At 41.5% G+C, this 8533-nt stretch overlaps 1 pseudogene; it reads left to right on the top strand.

Annotated features, from left to right (window-relative positions):
* Window positions 1-566: 566 nt before the first annotated feature.
* On the top strand, window positions 567-8217 carry LOC113461984 (annotated as a pseudogene).
* Window positions 8218-8533: the final 316 nt, after the last annotated feature.

Below are 8533 nucleotides of genomic sequence, written 5' to 3'. Positions count from 1 at the left end.
CGGCCTCGGCCGCCTTTTTCTTGTACCGGGCGTAAAGAGCTGCGTTACCGGTCACCATCCCCGAAATATCTAAAAAGACGAAAAAAGAGAAGCAGGGATGTCAGGTTGTCACCAAAGAAGAAAGGAAAAGGGAGAAAAGAGAGAAAAAGAGAAAAAGTAAAACAAATAAGACAAAAGACGACAGAACAGAGCCACATAACCGCTCTTACCCTGAGGGCGCGCCGAGCTCAGGCCGACATTCACCAAAGCCACCTCGCTCAGGAGGTCGTTCAAAAGAATGTTCTCCTCGACGCTGTAAAGAGCGTCGAGGGTCTTCTGCTCGCTCTCTGAAAGTCTGGGGAGCTTGTTGGCGGCCTTGAGCTGGAGCTGCCCCCACCTGGGGTCGAATCCCCACGTGCGTTCGGAGGAAAGAAGAAAAACCTCTCCTTCCACCCATGAATGGAGGAAGGAGCACTCCGGAAGAGTGACCTACCGCCCCGAAGGGCAAGGTAAAGCCACTCCCCATCCGCTGGATTGGATTTCAACATGAAGCACCGACGGAAGACATTTACCGAGGTCGGTATCCTATGTGCAAGGCAGAGGGACAGAAAACCGACAATGGTCCTCCACGCGTTCGGAGCGAGCTGTGCCAGGACAAGCTGGTATGTCGCCAAAAGCTCGTTCACGAACCCATGCAAGGAAAATCGCAGGCCGGCCCAGAGTGTCTCTACGTACACCCCAATCCGACCTGGGGGAGGCCTCGTCACCCGATCCTCTGATCCCGTGGGTTCAAGACGAAACCCGCGTCGAGGGAAAAACCATTCGCCGATCATTTCTAACTCCTCCTCGGCCAAAGTGGACCCGACTTCGTCCGGGCCACGACCCATCTCCAAAAAAAAAAGAGAAAAGAAGAAGAAGAAGAAGAAGAAAAGAAGACAAAAACCCTCCGAGCAAACGAAGGGGAAGCACCTACTGAGATTTCCGCTGAAAGTCCCGACGACCCAAAGGTGGAAGATCAAGATGGTCGCCGGAAAACACCTCGGAGCGCTGCCGAAAGAAACTAAACGAAGATCAAAGAACCAAGGAAAAGAAAGCAGAAGAAGAAACAACAACAGCGGCGACCAAACAAGAGCCCTTAGGGCTAGAATAAGGGTTTATATAGACCCTCCCGACGATCCAGATTGACGGAGCCAAAACAAGAGCCCTTAGGGCTAGAATAAGGATTTATATAGACCCTCCCGACGATCCAGATTGACAGAGCCGGATTCCGCTTTCTATCGGAATTACGCCACGTGTCGGCCTCGGGAACCAAAGCGGCGTATCAACCTGGATCGACGCTTTAAAAGCAAAATCAAAGCGGCATCCCGTCGAATCCCAGGACCTCATTATGAACCTGCGGCTTCAAACTGCTTCGAAAAGCGAAGGGGCGTCACCTTTCCTTAAAGACGCCCCAAAGTGCGTGGAATGGCGGGGCAATTTAAACTTGCCCGGTCCCACCAACCTGGAATTATTTTCTTCATCCGAGGTCGTGGGCTACTCAAACTCGAAAGTCGGAGGGTAGTGTTGGGGGAAAAATCGGCTGTTGTCGGCACATGACGACGGATGAAGCGGCAGCGACCTCAGGGCGCCCGATCTCAGGGCGCCCGACCAGGCGCTCGACTTCGAGGCGTCCGACCTGGGCATCCGATCTCGGCATTTTTGACCTCGGAAGCCCGACCTTGTCATCCACCCGCTGCGGCCGCATCCTTCTGCAGCTCCACCGTGTCGTGCTCCGTTCGCCAACTCAACCGGGGACCATGCCCTACTACCGCTGTCAATAAGTAATGCGCATGGCCTCCGCAGATCTCCGGCTCACTTAACAATTAATGCGCATGCCATCCACGGATCTCTGGCTTATCCAAAATTTCAGGCCCTCTACGGCAACCAGTTGACTCACTCGACTGTGTCCGATCAGCCACGACGACTCATTGGCTCCAGTCTGGTCTTCCACGGCAATGCATTAATTTACACGATCGTGCTCAATCATGGTGGAAACTCATTTAATTTGTCCGATCACATCACAGGCAACCCTTTATCCCTCCTATAAAGGGGGATTCTTCTTCTTGATCCAAAAGGACTCGGACTCCGATATGCCAAAACTCTCTCTTTCTCCACAAAAGCTCCCTCTGACTTAAGCATCGGAGGGCCGGCACCGGAAACCCCGGCCACCGGCTTCTTGCAGGTCTCTCGGAGGATGCAGCCCGCCGGCGTACCGCCACCCGCCACTCTTGCCGGAGCTTCTCCTTCTCAGCCAGTGGTCACCTCCGGGTCCAATTTCTAGCAATATAAACAAATAAGGTTCTTCATTGGTTTCAAAGAGGTTATGTTGACTAAAATAATAAACAAGTCAGTAAAATGATTATATTGTTTAGGGAGCGATATCTTAAATACCTAAGAATTCTAAGGTCAGAAACGAGATTAATAATGAAAGATCCTAGTTCGATGAATGGCAAAACTATATGCAAGTACTATTATGCTCTTAAAGAGGCTGAAAAAGAGGCATAAAAGTGTGTAGGGCTAGCTTTGCATCATAAAATAATCCAAGAGGAAATATCATGCTTGTGAAAAGGTAAGAAAAACTGTTCATCAAAAGGGAAGGGGGATTGAGAGTGTGTGTTTGTGTGTGTATAAAAGATGCATTAGGAGCAATTAAATGCGATTAAAGTGAAATGTAATAAGTTAATATTTGGAGAGTATGTTTAAAAGCTAGTAAATAAGGATTCTTTCTAGACAATACATTTAAGATGATAATAAATGCTCATGTGACATTGGTTCAATTAGATGTGAGAGAATTGCAAGGAGTCACTAAAGGGGTATAGAGGGTGAGATGTCATGACCTCAAACATCAACGTAAGTGTGGGAGTTTATGGGAGAAATTCAGTTCTTTTATTTTGAAAAAAAAGAATGGTTTAAAGGCTATGTTGTTGAATATATGAAGGAGAGGTCTCAACTTGATAATGTTAGCAAGTGGAAAAGATATATATGATGGATGGAGAAAGGAAGCTTTGCACGCAGTCACATTAGGGTAACTATCAGCCAAGTGTTGCTTCAATCTTATTACTCACGCTTATCCATTTTATATCGCACTACTTGCACCTCCAATGGTGCTGGCTTGAGATCATTGCACCATGCTCCCATGCTCCTACTAGGGGTACTACGTATTTTTTTTCAGCCCATGGATATACCTTAATTGCCGTTTATTTTTTGTTGTTGCCAAAAAAAAAAAGACAAGTAACATGCACACCCTTAAACATGCCTTTTTTTGAATTTTTTTCGTTATTATTTTTATACCAAAAAATATATTTTTAATCTGAATACATGAACAATGAAAAATCATGATCTCTTCTTCAATGTGTTGATCATCCTTAAATCTGCAACATATCTTGAAATCACACCCAAATAAACAAGGGGCGTGATCTCTCCTTCTTCTAGCAATTTTGTCTATTTTAGGCTTAAAAAGAAGAGGAGAGAAGAGAGGAAAGAAGATTGTGCCTTTTCTTCTTTGATCCTACTTGCTGACCTACAAAGCCCCTCCTACCCCTTCTTTTCTTACTTTCCCACACTCCTAAGCCTTCTGAAGTTTAAAAGGAGTGGACAAAGTGGTCTAGAAGGCCTTTTATCCTCTTTCTTTTATATTATTAGTTTGGAACTAGTAGGAACCAGTCTGAACTGATTCGAACCAAGGAGAAGCACTGAGTGCCGAACCGTTCTCACTTACCAGCACGGTTCCGGACTCAGGTATGCTTTGCGCTGAACTAGGCAGTCGAAGTTACTTTTGGGAACCTTGGATATCATGCTAGTGCTGCATTCATGAAGCATTGGCGCTGCACTCATTGTGCATGCCATGTTTTGCCAATCAACAGATAAATCCATGATAAGAATTATAGATATTCCAATATAACCACTCTATGCCTACAACATCTTGAAAAGATTTAATTGAAAAGAACTTGACTCTGCAAAAGTATGTTTACTTATAAGGAAAATTGCAATAAGAAGGTCATCATTTTTTGTGACTGCTTTATGCCCTTGACATATTGGAGTTATTGAATGCAAGACATTAACTCTTTATAGTCTTTGTTGAACTATCTAAGGCTGCAATAATTAGAACAGAGCTTTTATTTGAAATTATAGCCTTGTAAGCTGAATGTGATTAGAACATATCAGGATTTCAAGCTTTAGGAGTCAATCAGATCAATTGTTCTTCCACCAAATTTTGACGCCTTTTTCTCTTTTTATCTGGGTATTTTGGAGAATAAGATTTGAAAAGGTGGTACAACATGAAGAGTTCGACCAAGGATAAATATTGTAGCTCTATAAGAAACTGTTAGAAATTTGTTACATCTAAGATTTATGATGTCTTTATATATATATATATATATATATATATATGGGTGACAAATATAAAAGTTCTCAACAAAATCAATAGAGTCACATTTGACATATGGAGCTGCATTATTAATATTTTTATGTAGTCACTAACTTATACCACAGTTCTTAATTGGTTATCTATCAGATACAATTCCACACCCCTAATCTTTGTGTTTGGCAATAACCACATTAACCAGTTGTAGCATCTGATTCCCAGAAAAGATTTGCATAATTTAACTTCTGTTTCTTGTGTATTTTAGATCATTTAGATGATTATTTTTTTTAAAAAAATGAGCTAAGAAAAAGATATGCTTGCCACACTATCTATTTTGACATGAGGAAACTATTGAGTAGCCAGAGGGTTACAAGTATGATTGATTTCAATTCTCTGATGGTGACTGTTATGGGGATCTCCTAATTTATCTATAAGTAGATTTGGAGATAAAAGGGCAGAGGAAGTACAAAGATTTGAATCTAAAGTTACCCTTCTATAATTTCAAAGTTGATTTCCATTGTACATTTCATCATGCATATTCATGGCTTCATTTCTTTTTGTTGCTACAGGTTCGTATTCTTTCAGGAACATCTTGCATGCATAGGTTGCTACCAAAACAGTGGAGCTTCCTGCTCAAGAAGGAGAAAGATTGACCATTTAATTAGCAGGTCCATCAAATGTTATTGGGAAATGGATACATTATCTCCTCGGTTTGATCCAGGGCCCATGTGCCTTACAAACCACGCTAGTGGATAAGGATCCCCTGTTCACAACTGCTTAGAACTCCATTTAAGAATGGGGATTCATTTTTCCTTTTGCTCTGCTGGATGTTGACCCGTGCCTTCCTAGACTTATTTCAGTAGCCGCCATTGCATCATTGGCTGTGGGAATTACCACGAACCGTGTACTTCTCCCAGAATTGCCTCAGGTGATCCTTTTTCCCTCTCTCCAAACCTTTTGTTATTAGTTGACCTCCTCGCTGACCGATCTAATACTATGCTTTTTCCTGATCTTTATAATATCTGCTATTTTTTTCATAATTATGACTGCACTTCTTTATTATCTGTATAATGTTTTCTGTCTTCCAACTTTTCTTTGTTTTATATGGTTAATGTTGTACATGTTATGGTAGCATGTGTATCAAGAACAGCTGAGACTCAGAGGGTAGATTTAAACAGCTTTAATCTTGGTTTTTCTTAATACAAGACATGCTAACAGGATTTTTAGGTTGTCTTTTCTCCTTCATAAAGTTGCCTTGGCTAGAAATCTGGCACCAATTCATAAAGGGCAGATGGCAGGTTGAGAGTCATTCACATAACTTTCTTTCCCAGTTATCCATGTAAATTATGAATTCTTTAGACGCACTAGAACTACAAGAAGAAATGTTTGGTTACTTTCTTCTTCGGTTGCATAACATTAAACAACTTATTTTCTAGGGCACATTCTAAGTGGATCCCCTATCTAAGTACTGTTTTGCACTAAATGTGTAGAACAACCAAATTAAAGAGCTGTAGTTCTTTAGTGTACCTGCCAATTTTTCCATGAAAAACTAGTGCGGCTTCTTGTATCCATCCAGCAGGCAGCACTTTGTGCAAAACTATGACTGCTTTGTTCGCCTTTCATAAATATGCTTTGAGCTTGCAACTGAATGATTGTTTTTGTAATGAAACATACCACAATCAAGTGATCAACACAATTATACATTAAATTAAAGCACATACGATGTGAAAGGAGAATTTGTGGATATCGTAGAATCATGTTGTTGCAATATTTCAATATTAAAGGAATAGCCTGCATAAATATGTATGTAGACCAACATTTTATGTATCAGATCATACCAATCCATACTGGTTGTACCATGGTCGGCGGAACCATCCCAAACTGCTCGGTTCAGATTGTCCTGAGCCATACTGGTGACACACCGGGATAGTTCCGTCATCAAAACCGAGACTCATCGCCGGATGGGGAGAAGGAGAAAGAAAAAGAGGAAGAGAGAGAGAGGGAGAGAGAGAGAGAGAGCGAGGGAGGGAGAGGAAGAAAGAGAGAGGCCGGCCGGGGGAGGCCAGAGACCCTCTACGGGGAGGAGGCAGAGGCCGGGAAGACGTGGAGGTGGGGCCCGCAAACATAAAAAGGCCCCCTTCGGGCCTTTGTTTCAAATGAAACAAGGGACCAGAGGCGGGCCCTACCGACTCGTGCTGTCGGACAACCGATACGGGGCCCGGTACCCACACAGCAAACGTTGGGTTGTACCACAAAGTATCAATGGGGAATTGGTATAGGGACTCGATACAGTAAAATACCTAAGTGGTGTGCTAATTTGGCACCTTTACCATGTGTTGGTATGGCGCTATAAACCCAATACTAAGACATAAAACTGTGATGCAGACCTTTGCTTATGCTTGGCCTTTCCCTTCATGGTCATTTCAGCTTCCTCAAAAGACAGTGGATGTAATTGCTCTTAAGCAGCAGCTTTTATCTCAATATGACCTGCTGCAGATTTGCATAAGGACTTAAGACAAGCTGCTGAAAAAGTGGTATTTTTTTCGCATAATTCTCTTAGTTAAGAATTTGAGTATTCTTATAGAGTGTTGACTTATCTGCAATATGCTGAATCAGAAATGCACCTAAACTCTGTAACATTGTCTCTCGAAGGTTTGGATGTTGGCTTGCTGTGTCAATTGAAGAACAAAATTGTAGCTGTGGGGGAGCCATCTTACTGGTAACTTCACCTAAACATTTCTTGCATAATATCTGAACTATTGTGGTTTTGAGAGAAACCTGCTAATTTGTAATGAATTCATAATCATAACAGAAACAATAAATTTTGACAGTCTTCTGTTCAAAGTCACCTTGCATTGAAACATCTTTTCTAGTGCTTGATGAGATGGAGTTGACAGGGTATGTCAAAGCATGGAAAATTCCCTCTTCGCAAGTATTGATAGCTATTCAAAAGTTGGTTTTCATCAATAGTAATCCACTTCCACTTCAATGTGATAATCTGTCTATGTTCTATTATAATAGGCAATAATGATGTCTGCATTCCAGATATCTTCAATGATTGAGATTGAGGTGGAAATGGACATTGTTGTCCTTGCCGCTGAGGCGGTTAGTAATGCAGTTGATTACCTTATTAAATTGCTATTTGTCAGGCTGATCTCGTTGAGTTATTTGTTGTTTCCTTGTATAAACATAACATGAGAAACTTGACCTATTATTTGACCTTTCAGGACAGTATTGCAGAACAGATACAGAAAATAGTGGAGATAGAAAATCTTGAAAAGGCAAGTGTTTTTTGGACTTAAATATGTCTTGAGCTTCGAAATCAATCTTTTTTACGTGTATCATCATTGATCTCTTCTTTGTTCTGTAAAGTGATGGCACCGACAAGCTGAGGCGAAAGACAAGTTTGAGAGGCTTCTCAATCTCAGGCTTTGTCCAGTGAACATGTTTGGCCATATTGTTGTAATAGTCAGATACGGCACTCTCTCTCTCTCTCTCTCTCTCTCTCTCTGTCGCTCTCTTGGTCTCACTCTCACTTACACATACCTATACAGTTATATACAGACTCTGCTTCCTTATGTTCATGGCAACCTTTCCTTAATAAATTATGTTACATTCTGAAATGCTTAATATTTTTGTTGACTTGTAAAGTCCTTGTCTATCGGTTCAGGTTCTTATTTTAATGATAAGATTGGTCCAAAGAAACTAAATTTATTCTCATAACACCTTTTAGGCACTCTTCTTTGCTTTTGTTTATAAATAAATGTTAAAGGCAATTTGGCGTTATCTATATATGCCCCATGAAGAGATATGCATATACATATGTATGTGTTTATAAGTATCCGTGTCCGAGAGAAACATCTGGCCTTGTTATTTTGCTTGTATTTTAGAATGTGAAACTCTTATAACAAGTACATCTCTTCGATTCTTTCTGGAGTCCTTATTATCATTAGAGTAGTTAAACAATTTAGGTTCAGAGGATTCAACATGAGAACTCTGCTTTAAGATTAAGATAGTGAACCCACCTTGACCGATCTAAAAGTAGGAAAGCTAAGCAGGAATTAATCGGTGAGATGAAACATCTTGAACTGTTCCTCTACTAGGGAGTATGCTATGAAGGAATTACGACCGCAACAGATTTATAAAGAACTG

This window comes from Phoenix dactylifera, chromosome 4 (assembly GCF_009389715.1).
Source record: "Phoenix dactylifera cultivar Barhee BC4 chromosome 4, palm_55x_up_171113_PBpolish2nd_filt_p, whole genome shotgun sequence".
NCBI lineage: Eukaryota > Viridiplantae > Streptophyta > Magnoliopsida > Arecales > Arecaceae > Phoenix > Phoenix dactylifera.
This window is presented reverse-complemented; position numbering and strand designations above follow the sequence as displayed.